The 22,235-nt window shown below is 43.3% G+C and overlaps 1 protein-coding gene across 2 annotated transcripts in view; it reads left to right on the top strand.

The window, feature by feature from the left end:
- The first annotated feature begins 301 nt into the window (after positions 1 to 301).
- Positions 302 to 22,235, top strand: part of LOC144687784 (protein-tyrosine sulfotransferase 2-like) — a 113,675-nt gene continuing 91,741 nt past the window's right edge. For both annotated transcript variants that reach the window (XM_078554288.1, XM_078554287.1), the window contains exons 1-2: positions 302 to 400; positions 2,019 to 2,090. The gene's annotated coding sequence lies outside the window, so the exon portion shown is untranslated. The remainder of the gene's footprint in view (positions 401 to 2,018; positions 2,091 to 22,235) is intronic.

Raw genomic sequence — 22,235 nt, 5'->3', positions numbered from 1 at the left:
CTCAGAGGCAGGGGCGCCACCTCCTCCTATATAAATGCAAATTGTCGTTGAATTATTGCTGGCAACGTTAGGTTTTCCCGGCCCACTTGCCAATAGGAGGGCTCACGTTAAAATTGCAAAGATGCTGCCAACTTGCCCCTCCCCCCCCCCCTCCTCCCCAAAGGGACGCAGGGAGACGCGCATAGCGCCCGTTGTGGTGGGGGAGGGAGAGAAACGGCGATGCGTGGCCGCGTGACGCAACCACGTATTTAAATGAGTATTTAAATGAGCTTTTGAAAGCCGCGGCCGGCTCGACCTCGGAGGGGGGGGGGCCGGAGCGATGGCAGGATAAGTGGCTCGAGCGACTCAATCAGTAACGGCAGCTTGAAGGGCGATCAGGCAGCCTCCGTCAACTCAAGAGGTAAAGTCGGGCTTCTTGTTGTGAAAAAAAGTTCATCAATCAAAATGCGAAATGGTAAAATTAAATAACGAGTGAGCGCCGTCCGTTTTCAGTTACCAATTTTATATAAACAAGTCCTGGCGTCCCCACCCCCCCCCCCCCGACCCCCGGAGAAGGGGATGATTGTGACTGACACGAACCCGAGGTACCTCTCTCCCCCTCACTAAACCGAGCCGAGCCCGACTCCAGCTGCAACTGTCCCAGCGCTGGAGGGTCCTTTTTATTTTTGTAATGTTTGAGCTGGGAGCGAAAAAAAGGATAAAAAAAAATTTCGTGTGGACTCAGTCACGGTGTTGAAGTGGTGCGGTCGGCAGGGAGATAGTGACTGGACTCTTGCATTGTGAGGATGGGTGTTGAGAAAAGCGGCTTGCACCCGTGCAAGCCTGGTACCCGGAGAAGGGTGCTCACTTGTGCAAGCAGAATAGACTGCATAAAAACCCCCTTTTGAGCAACGGTGCAGACTCGCCAGACTGCATGTGTGTGGGGCCACACTGCATTGATTCAAACGTGATGATGCACACAAATCACTGGGACACTGCACAAGTGAGTGAGTGAGGGTGACTTTGGTTGGCATCAGCGCAACATTAGACGTTCTTGGGGCTGTAGGCAGCCCTCCTGGTCAACCTTTATCGCTCGACCCAACATCACTACCTTACAACAGTGTGGACTGCACTTCCAAAAGTACTTCATGGGCTGGACGTGGAAGGCACTATATAAGTACATAAGTTTTTTTTTCGCAACTTCCCCAGCAATTTCTGGCCACGCTCACCCTAATGTTGTCTTCATTAGCTGTCATTTTCACAGGTGAAGCATAAGTTGTGAGCTGTGAAGGCAACATGGCCATCCAGGGCCTGGGAAAAGGGGTGCACAAGGTGCAAAACACCAGGGGCCTACGCCCTTTTCTATATAAAATGTCAATGCTGTGCATCATTCATCAATTGTCCTGCTAATAAGTGAACTCAATAAATGAAGTTTCCTACTACCTCCAGCTTAGTTCCTCAGCCAGTGACAAGTGGGCGTGAGCGGCGAAGGCTGGGGAGCTTTTCATTGATCAGTGATGTTGTCCATCAATCGAGCAACTGCACAGGATTGATTGGGCTGACTTTGGTGGGAATGGACATGTGCATTAAAGCACTGGATACATAACACAAGGCACTGGGGAAGGCAAAAAGTAGCTGTGAGTCTATAAATCTGCTTAGTTCCTTCAGACTTTGCATCCACAAAGCAGTTAATTTAAAGAATTTAAGTTTGCAGATCCTGGAATTTAAAAAGGGATCATATTTGATCTACCCTGCCTAAAGTCTGCAACCTCATCTGTGTGGTCCTAACAGCACGTTCTGGCTACAAGGCACAGGGAAGATGAGTCTCCTTTGCACCCCGTTAAGCTGAATGGCCTGTCTCTGTGCTGTTAAATTCGTGAATTGTACATAAATGTCCCATTCGTTACCTTAGCACCCTTGGGAGGAGGCCACTGCTAAGTTTTGATTGACCATCTAAAGTGAAATTTCTTTAAAATGTATGTACCTGTATTTTGCAGGAATAATCTATAATATTGTGTATCTTTTACGTTGCCTACCAGCCACTAAAGACGTCGAGCAAACTGGTGAATGTCACATGCTCATACTTGATGGCTACCTAGGTGCACAATAAGGTAAGTTAGTGACTGCAAGTGTTTGAAATAATTAGTGATCCTTGCAGTCTATCTGAACCATGTACGGTCCTTTCAACAGTTTACTGGAACTACTGAAACAGTGTTTTTAAAACTTTTTGTTCAATACTTTGTTTTCAAACTTCTTATGAATGGTTAGTGCAAATGAGTTGTAAATATTTTTGTGTTTTAGAGGCGATGAGCTCATTAGACAATATTCATGTAGATAGCTTGAGTGTATTTTTTCAGTTTCTTTCCTGGCCTTCTGGTATTCTTCTTAAATTATACCCACATATATGCAGTTTTTATAATTTTTTAGTAAATTGAAAAATAGAAGGTTCTTTATTGTACAAGATGAACGAATGGAGTGGGAAGAGACCTTAGAAATGTGCTCCAAAGTGCCACCAGCTGGTGAAAACCATCAAACAGTGATATGGTTGACAGCTCCTTTTAGAGAACTGTTGCAGGCATGATGGGCTGAATGGCCTCCTTATGTACGTCTAAGAATTAAATAGTGACATAGCAATTTACAATGGTAAACGTTGGCTCAAAACTGTGACCCAAAATCCCTTCAACAAGGTTTGTGCACAGGATATCCATGCCTTATGCAAAATTTATCTCAATATATAATTAAAATAACTTCTAGCATGCATCATTACTGTTACATCTTCTACAGGCATAATTTGTGTACATACAAAATATTGTGATTGGCTGAAATATCCACTTATCTATTAAATTAACCAAATATTCAACTAACTAAATGTAAACAAAAGTAATAAAACCTGAGTATCTGAAGAATGAGTAGCTGGCAGAAAAATGATTAATCAAATTCTTAAGTCACCTGATCAAGTAGAAGCCAACAATAAGCAATTCCTGGCTACAAAGCGATCAATAAAAGCTATTGATTCATGGGGCACTGGTATCAGTACTCAGAGAAGAGTAAGTCATTCCGTTGGGATGGGCAACACTTGAAGTGGGCTAGGTCCTGTGTCCTGGCCAGTTGTGTAACTAGGCCTGTGGACAGGGCTTTAAACTAACAGGAGAGGGGTGATGGGGGTAGGGTTCAGGTGAAGGGAGATTTAGAAATCCAAAGAGAGAGATTGAGGCAAAGACAAGCAGAATGGGACAGAAGGTTTAACAAATGTTGTACATCAATGAATAAGGTTATTGCAGGGAATAGAAGTAAAAAAATGAAATCAGAAGTTCTTTATCTGAATGCACAAAGCATCCGCAATACGAAAGATAAACTAGTGACACGAATAGAGGTAAGTGATTTGGATCTAATCGCCATTACAGAGACACGGTTACAAGGTAACCAAGGTTGGGAAATGAATATTCCAGAGTAGACATTATTTTGGAAAGACAGACAAAATGGCAAAGGAGGAAGGATAGCCCTGATAGTAAAGGATGACATAAGGACTTTAGAGAGAAGTGATCTGGCGTCAAGATCATGAAGTAGAGCAGTATGGGTAGAAATTGAAAATGGCAAGAGCCAGAAAATGCTGGTGGGAGTAGTTATAGGCCCCCTAACAGTAGTTATACCATTGGACAGAGTATTAAACAAGAAATCATTGGACCTTGCAACAAAGGCGAAGTAATAATTATGGGGGACTTTAACCTTCATATAGACTGGGATAATCAAATTGGCAAGGGTGCTCTAGAATATGAGTTTGTGGAACATTTTCATGACAATTTCTTGGACCAATATGTTTTGGAAGCAACTAGGGATCTATCTTAGATCTGGTATTGTGTAATGAATGGGATAATCAGTAATGTTACAGTAAAGGATCCACTGTGAAATAGTGATCATAATACCATTGAATTCCAGGTTAAATTTGAAAGTGACATATTCCAATCACAAACAAGAATCTTAAACTTAAAGCCAATTACATAGGTATGAGGGGAGAACTGGCTGAGGTAAATTAGCTAAATAGGCTAAAAGATTGCTGTAAATGGACAGTGGGAAACATTTAAAGAAATATGTCCAACAAAAATACATTCCATGGAAAAACAAAAACTCAACAAGACCGACCCATCCTTGGCTCACTCAAGAAGTTAGGGATAGTATTAGATTAAAAGAAAAGGCTTACAATATTGTCAAAAAACAGTAACAAGTCTGGGGATTGGGAGTGTTTTAAAAACTAGCAAAGGGCAACCAAAAAGTTGATTAAAAAGGGGGAAAAAAGAATGAGAGTAAAGTAGCCAGTAATATAAAAAGAGATTGTAAGAGTTTATATAAAAAGAAAGATAATAGCTAAACTAAATGTTGGTCCCTTAGAATCAGGGACAGGAGAAATTATCATGGGGTATGAGGAAAAGGCAGAGGCATTTGGACCTGGCTTCACAGTAGAAGACACATATTTCATTCCAGAAATAGACAGTAAACTAAAGGGCTGAAAAGAGTGAAGAAATTAGGGCAATTAATATCAACCAAGAAAAAGTATTAGAGAAACTTGAGGGACTAAAATGCAAAAAATCCCCAGGGCCTGGTGGACTACTCCCTTTGGTTCTAAAGGAGATAGCCAGTGCATCCACTATCTCTGCAGCTGTAATTTTTCCAGAGTTCAATGGATTTGGGAACCGTCCCATCAGAATGGAAGTTGGTAAATTCTGCTCTGCTTTTCAAGAAAGGAAGGAGAGAGAAAACAGATAACTATAGGCCAGTTAGTTTAAGATCGATTGTTGGTAAAATGCAGGAATCTATTAAGGAAGTCAGAGGGAGGTCATGCCTAACAAATTTGATTGAATTTTTTGAGGAGATGACCAGGTGTGTAGATGAGGGTAGTGCAGTTGATGTAGTTTAAATGGATTTCAGCAAAGCCTTTGACAAGATCCTACATGGGAGACTTATAAAGAAGGCAAATGCACATGGGATACAGGATAATTTGATAAGGTGGATTCAAAATTGGCTTAGTTGTAGGAGGCAGAGGGTGATGACAGGAGGATGCTTTAGTGACTGGAAGCCAGTGTCCAGTGGCGTACTACAGGGATCTGCTCAGTCCCCTATTATTTGTTATTTATATAAACAACATAGATGACTCTGTGGGGGGGTAGGATTAGTAAGTTTGCGGATGACACAAAGATTGGCTGGGTGGTTAACAGTGAGGTTGAGTGTCTTGGGCTACAGGAAGATATAGACAGGATGGTCAAATGGGCAGATAAGTGACAGATGGAATTTAACCCTGAAAAGTGTGAGGTGATACATTTTGGAAGGAGTAATTTGACAAGGAAGTATTCAATGAACGGCATGACACTAGGAAGTTCTGGGGAACAAAAGGAACCTTGCGTTGTGTGTCCATAGATCTCTGAAGGCGGAGGGGCATGTTAGTGGGATGGTGAAAAAGGCATATGGGACACTTGCCTTTATCAATCGAGGCATAGATTACAAAAGTAGGGAGGTCATGTTGGAGTTGTATAGAACCTTGGTGAGGCCACAGCTGGAGTACTGTATGCAGTTCTGGTCGCCACATTATAGGAAGGATGTGATTGCACTGGAGGGGGTGCAGAGGAGATTCACCAGGATGTTGCCTGGGATGAAACATTTAAGTTATGAAGAGAGGTGGGATAGACTTGGGTTGTTTTCGTTGGTGCAGATAAGACTGAGGGGCGACCTGATCGAGGTGTACAAGATTATGAGGGTCATGGACAGGGTGGATAGGGAGCAGCTGTTCCCCTTAGTTGAAGGGTCAGTCACAAGGGGGCATAAGTTCAAGGTGAGGAGTAGGAGGTTTAGGGGGGATGTGAGGAAAAACTTTTTTACCCTGAGGGTCTGGAATGCACTGTCTGGGAGGGTGGTGGAGGCAGGTTGCCTCACATCCTTTAAAAAGTACCTGGATGAGCACTTGGCACATCATAACATTCAAGGCTATGGGCCAAGTGCTGGTAAATGGAGATAGGTAGGTAGGTCAGGTGTTTCTCACGTGTTGGTGCAGACTCGATGGGCCGAAGGGCCTCTTCTGCACTGTGTGATTCTGTGAAGTGTTAACAATGCACTTAGAAAAGCATAGTATTGATTAGAACAAGTTAACATGGTTTTACTAAAAGGAAATCCTGTTTAACAAATTTATTAGTTTTTTGAGGGTATAACTAGTAAGGCCGATAGAGGAACCATTAGATGTAGTAGACTTGAATGTCGAAAAGGCTTTTGATATTGTGCCACACAAAAGGTTAATAGGCAAGATAAGTGCGCTTGGAGGTAATATAAGCATGGATAGAGGATTAGTTAACAGAGTAGAGAATGGGCATAAATGGGACTTTTTCAAGTTGGCAGGTAGTGAACACTGGAGTACCACAAGGGTCAGTGCTGGGACCCCAGCTATTTACAATGTATATTAATGATATGGATGAAGAGGCTGAGAATAATGTATCTAAGCTTGCTGAGGATACAGAGCTAGGTGGAAAGATAAGCTGTGGGGAGGACATACAATCCCCTCACAACCCTTTCTCAGTTTTCACTTTGCTGATGACACCAAGCTAAGTGGAAATGTTAGCTGTCGGGAAGACACAGAGAGGCTACAAAGAGATATAGACAGGTTAAGTGAGTGGGCAGCAAGATGGCAGATTGATTCTAACGCTGGGAAGTGTGAAGCTATTCATGTTTATCGAAAAAATAGAAGAGAAACCTGTAACTGATGTTCAAAGGATGTGCTGGTACAAGGAATGCAAAACGTTAACATATAGATACAGCAAGCAATTAGGAAAGTAAATGGCATGTTGGCCTTTATTGTAAAGAGATTGGAGTACAGGAATAAAGAAGTTTTGCTAGAGTTGTACAGGGTTTTGCTGAGACCACTTCTGGCGTACTGTGTGCAGTTTTGGTCTCCACATTGTGAGAATGTTTTTTCTTTAATACTTTGGGAGAACAATGTGTTATTCTGTAAGGAAGGCTGGGCGTTTATGGGCAGAATTTTGCCCTTGGCGTGTGGGCTCAGTGGGGGTGGTCGGGAAGCTTACTGCCGCCTGCAGTTGTGCCTGGAAGGCAATTTCATGCTGGACGGGCGATTAAGGATATATGAAAAAAAAAATGGAATGAAACATGTGACCCTGTGACTCTGTCACATGAGCAGGGACATGTTATTAATGAAAAATGAAAGTTTTTTTTTCCTTTTGCTTTTGGAAACCTCATCCTGCCTGTGGATGAGGTTTCCAAAAAGGTGAACTGTAAGATTAGAAGGGCAGCGAAAAAGTCATTTCAATTAACTTTTTAATGGCCTTAATAGGCCTTTTAATTGTTGGCGGGCACGCTGCTGACTCTGGCACATGCCTGTTGACCGAAATATCGCGCGAGTGCGCAATGATGTCAGGACACACGCCTGATGACATCGCGTGTCATTTTACGTTTGGTCGGGTCAGGCGCGCCCCCGCCCACTGAGCTAAAAATTTTACCTTATGTGTGTGTGTGATTTAGTTAAGCTAGGCTAGAAGTTGATAGGAGTCAGGCTGTCTTTGTGTTTGGAAACAAGAAAGGGTTTAAGGTGTTAAGTTTTGAGGTACAAGTAAATAGGTTAGATCTAACATTTGCAGTTTTAGATAAGTTGGGAGGTAGTTGAATTTCAAAGTGGAATCTGAGGTGTAAACGAAAATATTTGCATCTTGCTGAAGTCTGTAATAGTGGGGATATTATATTTTTATTGACCCAAAAGCAAAGACAAGATGGAAACATGAAAGATCTTATGTTTAGAAGGGTTTGAGTTTCAAAGGGGTGTGAGAACAATGGGACTGAGATGAAAGGGAAAAAGGTATATTAGAGTTACTGTGGATAGCTGTTGAGGTAGAGAGAGCTTGAGATAGCTGTTAAGCTGCATGGCTGTCGAACCGTTAAGCTGGAGATAGCTGGAGCTGTTTGCGCTGTTGAAAAGACTTGGGCTGCAGCAAGCAGTTTTATTCTGAAGTAAATTCCATAGCAAAGTGGAAGAGGGTAAAGGTCATGTGGTACACCTTTATTGAAGCTACAGCAGTTTGCTTTGTGTGATATTACTGGATTCCGTATTTAAATATCTATAAGGGAGTGTTGCCTGGTAAGTGTTTACTTGTGGGTTTGACCAAGCAGAGAGTTTTAGGGGAATGTTTTGTAAGACTAGCTTTAATTGTGCAACTATAATCTTGTGTGCTCGAGTTAAGTGTTACTGGACCACTTACTGTTGAGATTGGTACGTCGTCTTCTCGTAATTAGAATACATAAAAAGAGATTGTGGCCCGAAAGCCAAGTTTCCCTCTTGGATTTGGTTTGCGCAGCAATTGTGGTCATAACAACATTTAAGAAAAGATATATTTGCACTTAAAGCGGTACAGCAAAGGTTCACTAAATTGGTCCCTGGGATGAGGGGTTTGCCCTATGATGAGAGGCTGAACAAATTGGGTCCATTTTCTCTAGAGTTTAGAAGAATAAGAGGCGATCTTATTGAAACATATAAGATTCTGAAGGGGCTTGATAGGGCAGATGCTGAGAGATTGCTTTCGCTGGTTGAGAAATCTAAAACATGGGGGCACATTCTCAGGATAAGGGACTGATCATTTAGGACTGAGTTGAGGGGAAGCTACTTCACTCAAAGGGATTGTGATTGGAATTATCTGTCCTAGAGGGTTGTGGATGCTCCATCATTAAATACATTTAAGGCCGGGATAGGCAGATTTTTGATATCGCAGGGAATTAAGGGATATGGGGAACAGGTAGGAAAGTGGAGTTGAAGCCCAAGAATCAGCCGTGATCGTTTTGAATGGCGGAGCAGACTCCAGCTCCTATTTCTTGTGCTTTACAGAAAAAGGCACGACAAAGAATTATGGCCCTGCCCCCTCACAGGCCTGACTCATGTCTCTGCTTTAAATGTAGTTGCCAATAAAACCAGTAATTTTCCAAGGATCCACATGATGCTGGACTGAACCGAACAGGGTGTCTCCTTGATCTGTACCAAACACGCTGAATGGTCTTTTAGACAGGTCCTCTCTTAATATAGTGACAACAATCGAGCAATGCATACCAAAATCCCTTTACCTGTGCATGTTTGCCTCATTCTGAATTGTGAACGTCAACTACACTGTGTAATGCAATTCTTTTGCAGCTTGAAAAACTAGCTTTATAGTACCTAACTTTAACATTCTCAATTGTGGCCAACGAGAAACATTCCAATAAGTAAACCTTTTAAATGTTTAATTTTTGTTACTTTATAAAATGAAAATAAATTAGAAGGGTGTGCATCCTCAGAACAAGTCTAAACATTAGTGGGAAAGATATATAGGAGTAAATGTGCAGGGAAATTAGGAGTTGGATAAACTATGAATAGTGATAATGGGGGACTTCAATTATCCTGATACAGACTGGGATAAAGGACAGAGACTGGGAAGAGTTTGTGTGTTGAGAATTTCTTTGGGCTGGATACTGATCAATGATGGAGGCATTGCTGAATCTAATTCTGGGGAATGAGGTGGGTCAACTGCCAGTGGGGAAGCTTTTAGGAAAAGGTGATCATAAGATTTAGATTAGCCATGGAAGGGGGCAAAGAGCATTCTAAAGTAAAAACATTAAATTGGGGAAAAGCCTGTTTGAATGGGGTGAGATCTATCCCAGATAAATTGGAATCAAAGATTGACAGGCGAAACTGTAACAGAACAATGAGCTGCCTTTTAAAGATGAAATGTTGGAATACAGTTGAGCTACCTTACCAGGAAGGGGTAAGTTTGGGCAAGCGATAGCAGAGCTCCTGGATGATGAGATAAAAAACAAGCTGAAGCAGAAAAAGAGAGCATATGACAGATGTCAGGTTGATTAATACAAGTGAGAACCAGGTAGAATATAGCGACACAGATCTTCCAATCTCTGGATAGTCAGAAATTGAAGATGTGCTTCCAAGATATGCTACGGGACCCCTCCCAATGCAGTGATTCTGTGGGAATTTCTGATGGGAAGATTGAGTTTCTGATGGGAAATTCCTCTGATCTCCAGGACCCTCCAAAAAAGCCTCCAACTCAGAGTTGCAGTTGGAGACTTCGGACAGTTTGACTTACTTACCAGAATAGTTATCCAGAAAATGTTAGACAGATTAAAACCTGGCCTAACACCTGGGTAACTCTACAATTGATGGCTCCTACCTGGCCAACCCCCATCACTTGACCCTCCCCTGACCTGACTCGCCTCCAGCTAACCTGACCCCACCAGCTGGCTCCCTTCCCTAGACGCCCTGAAATCCCACCCACCAACCCCCCCCATGCCTGGGTTGGTACTATTACCCCTACTTTTCTACATCTAATATCATTATATTAATGAACTTGGTTGTACAGAGCTCAATTTCAAAATTTGCAGATGGCACAAATCCTGGAAGTAATATGAACTGAGAGGAGGATGGTGATCGACATTAAGAGGACATTGACAGGCTGATGGAATGGGTGGACAGGTATCAGATAGAATTTAATGCAGAGAAATGTGAAATGGTACGTTTTACTGAGAAGAATGAGAAGAGGTGATGCACAATAAAGGGGGTGCAGGAACAGAGGAATCTTTCGGTTCTTGGTAAACACTGGTGTACTTTCTGTAATTAGCACTTGTGTTGCCAGCTGAGTATGCAGGAGATCTCACCAGGCTGAGCTTGAAGGCAGTGAGCTTGGATAATATTTCTGCTTTGATTGCTTCCACGGTTTTCTGGCTATCATGATAGAAATCCAATAGTAAATGCTGTATCCTCCTCTTAAAATTTGAAATATTTCAAAACTAAGGGGAAACACTTTGTGGCAACCTTCTTTGAAGTATCAGTTGCCAAAGAGCAAAAAAACAGAAATTTGCTCTAAAGCAATCTAGGTGCTTTATGACTAGAACATACATGCTCTGTGTTTTCACCTTTGTTTTCTCACATGCCAGGTGTCTCACCTTGGAGTCAATATAGATTATCAATTTTTATGCTGCAGTTGATACTCCGTTAAGACTTTTGATGCCTCATGGCATGGTAGACTATGTAATTCAGCAGCAGTCACACTATCATTTTGAGACAGCGTAGGTGATTTTAAAAATGGAGCTCAATGACGAAGTACATACTAAATTTTTACTTTTCTGACAAAATGTGCTGATTCTCATCTCCCTTCCTCGGTGGCTAGCATTGATATCACATTGATACAAAGTGCAGAATGCTTGATGCTTTCTCCTCTTGCTTTTGTCTGTGAAATCTATTATGAATTGTATGACGTGTGTCAGGGTGTCAGTGAGAACAACACTAGGATTTCCGTTTTTACGGTCACTTGCTGACCTGGAAATAATTATTGAATAACTAGTATTGGCCATTGAAGCTGGTAGGACATAGAGGCTGGCACCAATAAGATGCAGGATGGGTTAAAAAGTATATTTCCTCGTGACATACTCGCCAACCTGAAAATGATCATGAGGGGGATGAGCTGATATTTAGCCAATAGGGTGATGTTTTGGAGCTGCACAGCCTCTAATCGATATTTTTGTTATCGTTAATTTCTGATTCAATGCTACATTTGCCGGCCAGTGTCTGTGAAATAAATAGCTCTTCCCTGGGCTGGGCTGTGTGACGTTGCGAACTGTGAGGCAGTGAGCTTTTGAAATTCTGGACCTAAAGCTACGTGGTATCAGAGTGGGCGCCAAAATGAAATCTGGACTGTCAAATACAAAACCTGATGTCTGGCTGCCCTACAAGTGGTCGAAGCAATCAGTAAGCAGATTTTATACAGACTAGAAAGGTTGATTTGACCCCTGTTCAGTACTGAATTAGCTACTGTTAGACTGGGCAATATTGAGATGATGCAGTTGGCCTCAGCACCTTTAGGTTGAAGGGAAATTGACTGAGGCTTTTGCTCTTGATTCCTATCCAATGACCCTTATGGCAATTCATATTTGTGACCGTTAGCTGAAGACAGGATCAGCCTTGTGTGAATATCCTCTGTTTGTTCAGTTAGTCCCACAAGTGAAGAACTGGCACTTTGTGAGGCATTAAAGGATGCCTTCTATCTTTGGAGTGCACTCTAGGAAAAAGCGAATCTCTTCCAAGAGAGGAAGAAAACTGGGGACAAAATTGGTTGGAAAAATGAAAAGGAGGGAGAAAATCTGTTTGTAATCTGTTTGAAGCAGATTTTTTTTTAAAAAAAAGTACCAGTGAAAAAACCAAGAAACTTTGTTGTGGCTGAGGAAAAGGCTGTGCAGTTGAAATCACTTTGGATCTTCACTTTATGCTCTAGTGGTGAGTGGAGTTACTGAAGTACTGAAATGCACCAGTAAGTCTATAATAATAAAGTACTGTAAAAGCAAAGCCATGTTTCAAGGAAATGGATTTCTATATCTGTTGGCAGAGTGGAGAAATGTCTTTTTTATTAATAACTTGGGGGCAGTCTTTTTTTAAAGTACTATTTGAACAAATTTAATGAATTGATGGTAATATTTCTATGATTCAGGATGAGAGCTTAAATCAGTAAATTTTAAACAATTTGAGAAAATAACTGAATTAGAACATACCATTTAGCTTTGTAGTTTTAAGCTTTGGAATGTGGAGAGGACAACTTAAGTTTCATAAGGGGAATAAGATCCTCTAACCACTCAATGAAGTATTCTGTATGAGTGTTGCTTGAAAGATCACAGATAAGCCTGGGATCTGGTACAAAGAGAACAGGAAGTGTTCCATTTACAACAATAGTTTTGTGGTACAGCCGCTCCATCATGCAAACAGATGCTTGGGGAAAATAAAAGAATAAATCAGGTTACCAATTTGGTAATAAAAACAAAACGCTGGAAATATTGAGGAGGTCAAACAACATCTATGGAGAGAAACAAAGTTAATGTTTCAAGTTGATAACTTCATTCTGATGAAAGGTCATCAGTGACCCTAAATGTTAATTCTCTTACTTATTTTGGCATTTTAATCAACCTAGAATAATTGAAAACTTCTGAAATTTGACACATGTATGACTTTTTTTGTAATTGAGCTTTTCAATTAAAGTTGATTCACGGTGTATTTAACTCTACAGGAGTAATAAATAATATTTTTGGAGATGTGCAAATGGAGGGGCAAAGTTAGTTCATATATTTTGCAGCATCTGGTGGCTTTTCACTTTTGACAAGAAGTAACAATGGCCCAGAAATCGCTGAAGCAATGAATCTTGGAGCAAGTGCCCTGAATTAGATTTTGTTATTGCACCCTTCAGATCGTGTTATTTTTGCAACAATAAATTGCTGAAAATGTGAAGTAATAATGGAATGGTGATGTCAATGGTGCACCTGGATCTTGTAACCATCAAGTCCAAAGTTCTAGCTCTTTAACCAATTAAAATAAAGGATAGAGAGAAAAACAGCAAACCATAAAATAGGGTGAATTAGAGTCAAATTAGGTAGAGAGAATTTGGATGTTGTTGATACTACTGAGCCACTCTTGGTGAAAGACATTGGGCAGAATTGTCTGATCCCGTCGGTGGACATCATGGCAGGCGGGATGGGGGATGATTCGGCATGAGGGGCCGGCATGAAAGCACAGTGGGGATCATCCGATGGTGGAACGTGAATCCCACTGGAGGACAGTGTGAACCTGATTTGCATCCCAGTAATGGATGACGCAGGGGTGTCCAACTGCTGCTCCTCCTCTCTTCTGGTGTCCGAAGCTCCGGACTCCTTGAGGGGGAGGAGCACCTAGAGGGATGTCGAGGTGTCCTGTTGTCCCCTTGCATTGCCACTGCAGGATCTCAGCCATGGCTACTGGGATGGAGTGCAGGTCTGCGTGCATCTCTCTGTTCTGCTGAACCAGAACAGCATGGAGACCCCATGGCATCCACCATCCTTCTCATGGAGAGTTCCATACGTACACGTGGGCACCACTTCAGAGAGCAGGCAGAAGCACTCCTCCGACTTGTTGAGGGTTTCCAACAGCTTTGCGTGATGTTCCCCTCTTTCTGCTGACTCTCGACGATGAGTTGGAAGGCCGAAATCCAGAGACTCGTCATCTGACTCTGACCTCACAGATGCCTCTTCCCCAGCAGTTCTCCCGAGTGCTGGGGAGCTCAGCTGAATCTGCCTCCTCCTGCTGTGGATATGTGTCCGTATGGTGAAGATCAGACTGTGAACTGAAGCCTGCTCTAGATCTAGGTCACACCGAGGTGTGTGTCTCTGCACTGGTGGAGGGTGTGGGTAAGCGCTGTGATGAGTCTTCCTGGGTGCTTATTTCCAGCTCGTCAATGAAGGAGGTGTCCTCTTGGCTGGAGGTGAGTGTAGATGGAGCTGAGAGACTGGCTGACTGAGGGTGTCAGTCGCCTAGAAGAACTCCCTGTGAACCAAAGTAGAGATAATTAGTGCATGGCAGCAGAGTCAAAAGCAGGAGAGAGAGCACTCGCAGTTGTGTTGAGAGAGGGATGATGGGGTGCAGGATTCTCATGTGGGTGTTCGCCACCGACCATACCATCACTACAGGCATGGTCCATGTCCTTGCCAGTCAGCGCGATGACACTCAAAGTGAGTGAGGTGTCTAATGTGCGCCACTCCACACCCAGTCTGGGACCTCTCCCTGTTGTTGTGAGCCAGCTTCTCCTACATAAAAACAGATGGAGAGAGAAATTGTAAGCAGGACACATAGCACTGCATGTTTGTGTGGTGAGTGGAGCTATGGACGGAATGAGGACATGAGCTCCAGAGGATATGAGCCTGAAGGAGATGAAGGTGTGTGTGAGTTAGTGGTGTTGTACCTTGAGGTGTGAGATACCTGTGGATGCGTGATGGTGTTGACTGTCTCTTCCACTGCCTCCCAGGCCGGATTGGTGACCCTGGTAGACTTCCTGCAGCCAGAGCGGGGGTAGACATCACAGCAGCCTTCCAGTGCGTCCAGCAGGCACCCCAGAGAGGCGTCACTAAATTTGGGGGGTGCTGTCTTCATTGCTCTCGGGGCCATCAGTCACCTGGAGCAGTCCTGGTCTGTAGATATGAAAAGTAGGCTGTGCTCTGGTGCACTTTAAATATGGCACCTGGAGTGAGGAAGCGCTGATGTCTTGGTGTGGCAGGCAAATCCAAACCTGCCCGCCAGCGATCCAGACTATTTCCCGTAAAGCAACATTAATGAGGAGGGATACGCCGGGAAGGAGACGATATGGGACAAAAACCTGCCATTGCAGCAGATGGGTAAAATGTCTTTTTTCATGCCCGCTGCCGCACTTAGTGTAAATCTGGGACGGTTCTGCATAAGGGTACCTTATTCTGTGCCTTTAGAACTTCCCCCAACTGGCATTCAACATAGCATTCAATTTAGGGAGGACATTAGGTAATAGTCATCTGGAGGTTTCCTTCCCTGTGTTTAACCTGCAGCCAGGAGTTCGGAGTCAATATTGAGGACTCCCAGGGCCAGTCCCTTCCTTCCCAACACAACTATATACCACTATGCTCCAATCTCTGAGTTTGTCCTGCCAGTTGGACATGATTTACCCAGGGATGATGATGGATGAATCTGAAATGTTGGCTGATTTGATTCTGTGAGTATTACTCTCCTGTTGTTGATTTGACTCGTCACAGCCTATCTGGCTGCATGTTCGGATGCTAAATGCTCGGTCCCTTTAGCATTCTTTTTTGTGTTCTTTCGGTTTCTAATGAAAGACTACCAAGTCGCGATTTACTGGTAGAATGCAAATGGGAGACTATGATCTCTTGTGGGAAAATTAGCAAACATGCAGTAGGCTGCAACAAAAGCTACTAAAGGAAGTTGACCACTGGGTATGAAATACATACATACTACAAACCTTGGTAATTACTGAAGTACTTCGTGTCTTGGTCAATTGTAGAAATAACCAGCCCATTTATTATAAATTTACCACTTTCCCTATCCAATGTATCTTATTATTGGGAGAGAATTTTCAAATTCTTGAGAGCAACTTCTGCAGTCACCACATGCTTGAATGTACCAGTGCAGCTTTCTCCATTTTAGTGGTTTTTCACTGAGTTTATTGGTGTCTAAAATGCTTAGTATTAGTGCCACTGATGATTTGCTGAAAGTGACAGATATCCTGTTTGCTTTTGTGGTCCCATAGTCTCAATCAATCATCTCTGGCATCATTTATATTTTTAACTTGCTTTTTTCCAGTTCCAAGAAACTTAAGCTGTAGAGATGAAAAGATGTTTGGAGCTTTTCTGAAATATTCTGATTCAGAATGACTTAAAAATAGCTGGAATGTTTTTTGGCTTTTATTTTGGATGGGGTTGAAATTAAGGAAGCCATCGGTAGAAGTGGGGGCATGTTGCACTCTTGCACATTCTATTGCGACATGTGAGAAAATAATTAAAAGAACAAACAAACTGAAAAAATATAACCATGTTTGTAAAGCTAGCACACAGCCTGTAGATGCAGCTGCTAGGAAAGACGAGTTTCCTGTTTACTACAATTTATGTGGGGATTCTCACAAGGTGTGCGTGTGTTTTCTCTACACTCCTGTATTTGATCCTCTCTGTCATAGGGACACTAAGCTCTGCAGGAATTCTTTTGCAGCCACAGGACTTGAATTAATGTTGCTAGTTGTATGCGTGTACTTTGATCAAATTGCTGAAAATATGACGACTTTCAGAAAACTTTACATGTATACTTTGTTAACAACTTTGTGACATCCTCAAATGCATCATGTAGTGAAAACTGTATTGTTCAAACTTCAATTCCATTTATTTTCACAGCACTGTAGTCAAGTTATTGGTTAAAGAATGGAAATTAAGAGTTTATGTTACTGGTCTATCCATAAAATGTTTCGCAAAAGCATGCAGCTGCTAATAGCAATAGAAGGCCTAAGCGATCCTGTTCAGGAAGGGAATAAAGAGGACACCTGCTGGAAAGTTCCTTTTTAATTTGCTCCTGATCTGAGGTCTGATCTAAAGAGGGCCCTGTTGCAGGACCCATCACGAGCTTCTTGGGACCTATGTCTGAGAATCCACCAAAATGAATTATAAGGAAAAAGAGTCAACTGGACCAAAAACACTCTCTCACCCTCTCCTGTCACATTACACAGCAATGACTGTTGGAGAAGCAGAACTGGGTCAGTCCAGTTAGAAAATCCCTGGGACATCCCGGAGCAGTGTGGAAGAAACCTGATGTAATGGCTCCGCCTACTGACCTCTCTGTCTAGAACCCGATATCTTGGTGCCATGTGCAATGATATGTCTAGGTACAAATCCTAATACCATGTAAAGGAAAATTGATCCTAAATCTTAATATGCTATGTGTAAGTAGTAGGTTTTGGTTTGATACCTGGCAGTATAAAAATGTGATTATGGTAGTGTGCTTGATATTCTTGTTGCAGCAGAATCTATAGTGTTGCTGCTTGATCCTTATTTCCTTAGGGCCACTGCATTTTTCAAGCTTTGACCAGGAACAATTAAAGCTCATCTACAGGACAGGAAATATATTAAAACTACTTCACATGAGCAAAGCCTCTGAAATGCAACAGGAAGGAAGTATGTGATGTAGTTTCTGTGTGCATCACGTTTCATGAAATGGTGGTTAACTCTTCTAATACCGCACAAAATTTTACTTGGCAGAAAAAATGGGAAGTTTGAATGCAAGTTGTTGGTGAAGCAAAAGAACTAGAGTCCCTTTAAGCCTATAATATGCACTTAGCTGAAGAGTCTTCACTGAAATGATCCTGGGAAGAAGAACATGCCGAAGTGGTTTTGTTTTTGAAGTATTAAAATTGATCTTTAGAAAAAAGTAACAGTTTTATTTTTAGTTTAATGGATTGCTTTGTACATTAGATACATGGATACAAGAGCCAATTGAGGAGAGGAAAGGCTATAGAAGGATTTTAATATCATGCACAATATCTTCAAAAAGTAAATCATTATGCTTTTCTGGCATGGTCCACTCCTCCATCACCCCCTACACCTCAACCCCCTCCTACGGCACCTTCCCATGCAACCGCAGAAGGTGCAACACCTGCCCCTTTACTTCCCCTCTCCTCATCGTCCAAGGGCCCAAACACTCCTTTCAAGTGAAGCAGCATTTCACTTGCACTTCCCTCAATTTAGTCTACTGCATTCGTTGCTCCCAATACGGTTTCCTCTACATTGGAGAGACCAAACGCAGACTGGGTGACCGCTTTGCGGAACACCTTCGGTCTGTCCGCAAGCATGACCCAGACCTCCCTGTTGCTTGCCATTTCAACACTCCACCCTGCTCTCATGCCCACATGTCCATCCTTGGCCTGCTGCATTGTTCCAGTGAAGCTCAACGCAAACTGGAGGAACAGCACCTCATCTTCCGACTAGGCACTTTACAGCCTTCCGGACTGAATATTGAGTTCAACAATTTTAGATCATGAACTCTCTCCTCCATCCCCACCCCCTTTCCGATCCCCCTTTTTTCCAAATATTTGTATAGATTTTTCTTTTTCCACCTATTTCCATTATTTTTAAATGTATTTCCATCCATTGTTTTGTTTTATCTCTGCCTTTTAGCCTATTTCGATCCCTTCCCCCCACCCCACCTGCACTAGGACTATCTGTACCATTTATTATCACATTCCGCAGATAATATCACCACCTTCAACACCTCTTTGTCCTTTTGTCTATGACATCTTTTGGTTATCTCCACCTATCACTGGCCCTCTATCCAGCTCTACTTGTCCCACCCCCCCTTAAACCAGCTTATATTTCACCTCTGTTCTATTTTTCCTTAGTTCTGTTGAAGAGTCATACGGACTTGAAACGTTAACTGTGTTCCTCTCCGCAGATGCTGTCAGACCTGCTGAGTTTTTCCAGGTATTTTTGTTTATGCTTTCCTGGGTCTTGTTTACAGTAACATTTAAATTGCCTTGTGTAGTTTTAACCCACCATTTACATACCAATTCTGAACACCATTTGATGAAAATTTGTTAACTGGGGTTTTCCTTTAGACAGCAAGGTTGCTTTATTTAAAAACGGAAGAGAACAATAAAATTTGTTTTCGGGGACGTTTAGGCCTTTCTTGCATCACGCATTTAGTGTTTTGCAATCATCACTAGATCCTTCCTCAACAAAACTTAGACCTTTCCTCTTCTGGACAAAGCTATTGATATTTTTGGTCCTTGCATGGCGGCATGCCACTTAATAACTGAGTTCACTAGTTCAACAAGCAAAAGCTTCACAACAACCCGGGGTGACTGCGTAGCAATGTTTCCTGTAAGCTGTGCAGTTGCGCAGCAACCTGAAACTCCCTGCGCAGGCTCCTTTTAAGTTACTGTGTTCCAAAAAAATAGATGATGTGAATTAAGCCACTGATGTTATCTCTATGGCTCTTTTGAATCTAGCTCAGACTGATGAACTGAAAGCCTTGCCCCCTGCCAGCTATAAAAGATTGTATTACAGACTGATGTGCCTGTCCTCTTTATGTTTAATAGTGAAGTCTGTTGCTTCCATTTTGTATAGCAATTCTGAGTAGCCTTGTAATCAGATGCAAATTATTTTATAGTTAACATTGCAAATACTTATCACATTGTCCCACTCCTTTTTTGACAGCACATGTTTTTGCTAATATCATGTTAGATAATGCTACATATGAGAAAAGTGAAAGCACAAGCACCTCCAAATGCACAACAACCTTCAACTCTCAGCTATTCATCAAAGTCATGAGGCTATTGTGGAAGCTTCTTCCTTTGCCGAACAAAATGCCAGCAGAATATAACTTTGTGTGATCCGTAGTGATGTCCTGGGGTGTACCTGTATATCAAAGGATTTTTGCAGCTGTGGGGGCTAAATTGGATTGTGTCCATTTTCTTTAGGTGCTGCTCTGCAACTTAAGACTCAAAAGAGGTCCGAGATGCGAGTGTGTCCACTTCTGATGGAAAATACGCAGGGTGCCATCTTGTTAAAGAGCATTTGCACCAAACAATCTGTGGCAACATATTCCGCAATAAGATAACTGTGTGAATAAATGTGTAGCACTGATTTGAAAGCCACCAGTGCCATGTTCGAACTCAACACTCAACCAAGCTTAATCTTGCACAGCTGAATGTGACATTAAATGGAATAGAGAACGCCTATCAGCCGCCTTCTGTAGCCTGGCCCACCAAAGTCCTCATCTGACGGTCTGCAGCAGAACAAATTGAATGAATTACAGGCACAAATTCAACTTGGAGGGTCTGACATGGCAGTCATTATGGAGGCATAGTTGTAAGATAAGAACTGGGAACCAAATATGTCAGGTTGCAAGGTCCACAAGAAAGATAGGGAGGGGAATCGTCCCAGATTTGCACAAAGTGTGGTGGTGGGCGGGAAAAAGGATGTTTTGCATGCTGGTGCCTTTTGTGCCATATCATCCCATTCCCAGCAAGTTGCACCTCATTAATTATGCATTCATGGGGAACATGCCAGATCGCTGGCAGGCAGGCTCGGATTTGCCCACCACACCATGGCCCCAGTGCTTCCTTGCTCCAGGTGCCATATTTAAAGCACACCGGAGCACATACCTACTTCATGTCCTCAGACCAGGGCTGATCCAGGCAATAGATGGTCCTGAAAGCAAAGAAGACGGCAACCCCCAAATTGAATGAATTGTCTCTGCGTGCCTGCTGGATGCAGTGGAAGACTGCCGCGATGTCCTCTACCCCTGCACCAGTTACAGGAGGTCCACCAGAGTCACAGCCTGGGAGGCCGTGGCAGCAATGGTCAAGGATGAATGCTGTCCTCCGTTCTGCCAGGGTAAGTCAACCACCTCATCACTCTCAACTCTCACACTCCAAACATATCACACATCCACAGGGATCTCACACTTCAAGGGACAACACCACTATCTCTCACACCCTTGGATCGCCAACAGGCTCATTTCCTCTGGAGCTCTTGTACTTACTTCACCCATGGCTCTGCTCATCACACAAACATTCCATGCAGTGCCATGCATCTTGCTCTCACTCCATCTGTTTTCATGAAGGAGAAACTGAACCACAACAGCAGGGAGAGGTCCTGGGGGAAGGGGGGATGGAGTGAAGTGGCCAACATTAGGCCCCTCACTCACTTTGAGGAACGTGCCATTGCACTAGCTGATGAGGACGTGGATTGTGCCTGCGGTGACAGTGAGGTTGGTGACAAGCACCCACATGAGGCTTCTGCACCCATCACCCCTCTCAGCGCAAATGTGAGTGCTCTCTCTCTCTCTCTCTTGCATTTGAATCTGCTGCCATGCACTACTTATCTCTACTTTGGTTCACAGGGAGTTCTGCCAAGCGACCGACACCCTCAACCAGCCAGTCCCTCAGCTCCATCCACGTCCTCACCTCCAGACAAGTGGACACCACCTCCATTGAAGAACTGGAAATAAGCAGCCTGGAAGACTCATCACAGCACTTATCCATACCCTCAACCAGTGCAGAGAAACACACCTGCGGTGAGACCGAGAACTAAAGCAGGCTCGGGTTCACAATCTGGTCACTGCACAAACACATATCCACAGCAGGAGGGGGCAGGTTCAGCCGAGCTCCCCAGTGCGCAGAGGACTGCTGGGGAAGAGGCATCTGTGAGGTCGGAGTCAAATGACGAGTCGGCCCTCCAACTCATCATGGAGGATCAGAAGAAGGTGGGGGGACGTCATTCAGAGTTGTTGGAAGCCCTCAACAGAGTGGCACGTGAGTCGGAGGAATGTGTCCACCTGCTCTCTGAAGTGATGCCCAATTGTGCATGGAGGTCACCATGGTAAAGATGGCGGAGACCATGGTCCATTATAATGCGGAGATGCGCAAAGATCTGCACTCCATTTCGGTTGCCATGGGTGAGTTCCTGAGTGACAATGCGAGAGGGGAAACTGGGCTCCTCGATGTCCCTCCAGGTGCTGCTTCCCCTTGAGACAGGCCGAGGCCCTCGGGCACCCGAAGAGAGGAGGAGTGGCAGCTGGACACCCCGGATCAACCGCTCATGGATCTGAGGCTGTCCTCTCCCTCCAAGTGCCCTTTGCCTGTGACCCCCCCTCAACCTTGTCCTCTGTCACCACAGGAGGACAGCCAAAACATGCTGGGGCCCTCAAGGTCTCGGCTTTCCAGAAGATGCACGCCAAAGTCATCAGAGGCAACAGGGTCAACCATTGCACCGGCTGTCTCTACCCCAATTGCAGATGTCTGGGCAGCACCTGGAAGAGGTGGTAGCCTGAGAAAAGTAACGAATTTTTGATCACAAATGGTTGCACAGGCGAACACATTTTTGTCACCTTTTTTTATAATCTGAAAATATATTCACTT

This window comes from Cetorhinus maximus, chromosome 12 (genome assembly GCF_964194155.1).
Source record: "Cetorhinus maximus chromosome 12, sCetMax3.hap1.1, whole genome shotgun sequence".
NCBI classification, from domain to species: Eukaryota; Metazoa; Chordata; class Chondrichthyes; order Lamniformes; family Cetorhinidae; genus Cetorhinus; species Cetorhinus maximus.
The sequence above is the reverse complement of the archived record's forward strand: the minus strand, read 5'-3'. Positions and strand labels throughout refer to the sequence as shown.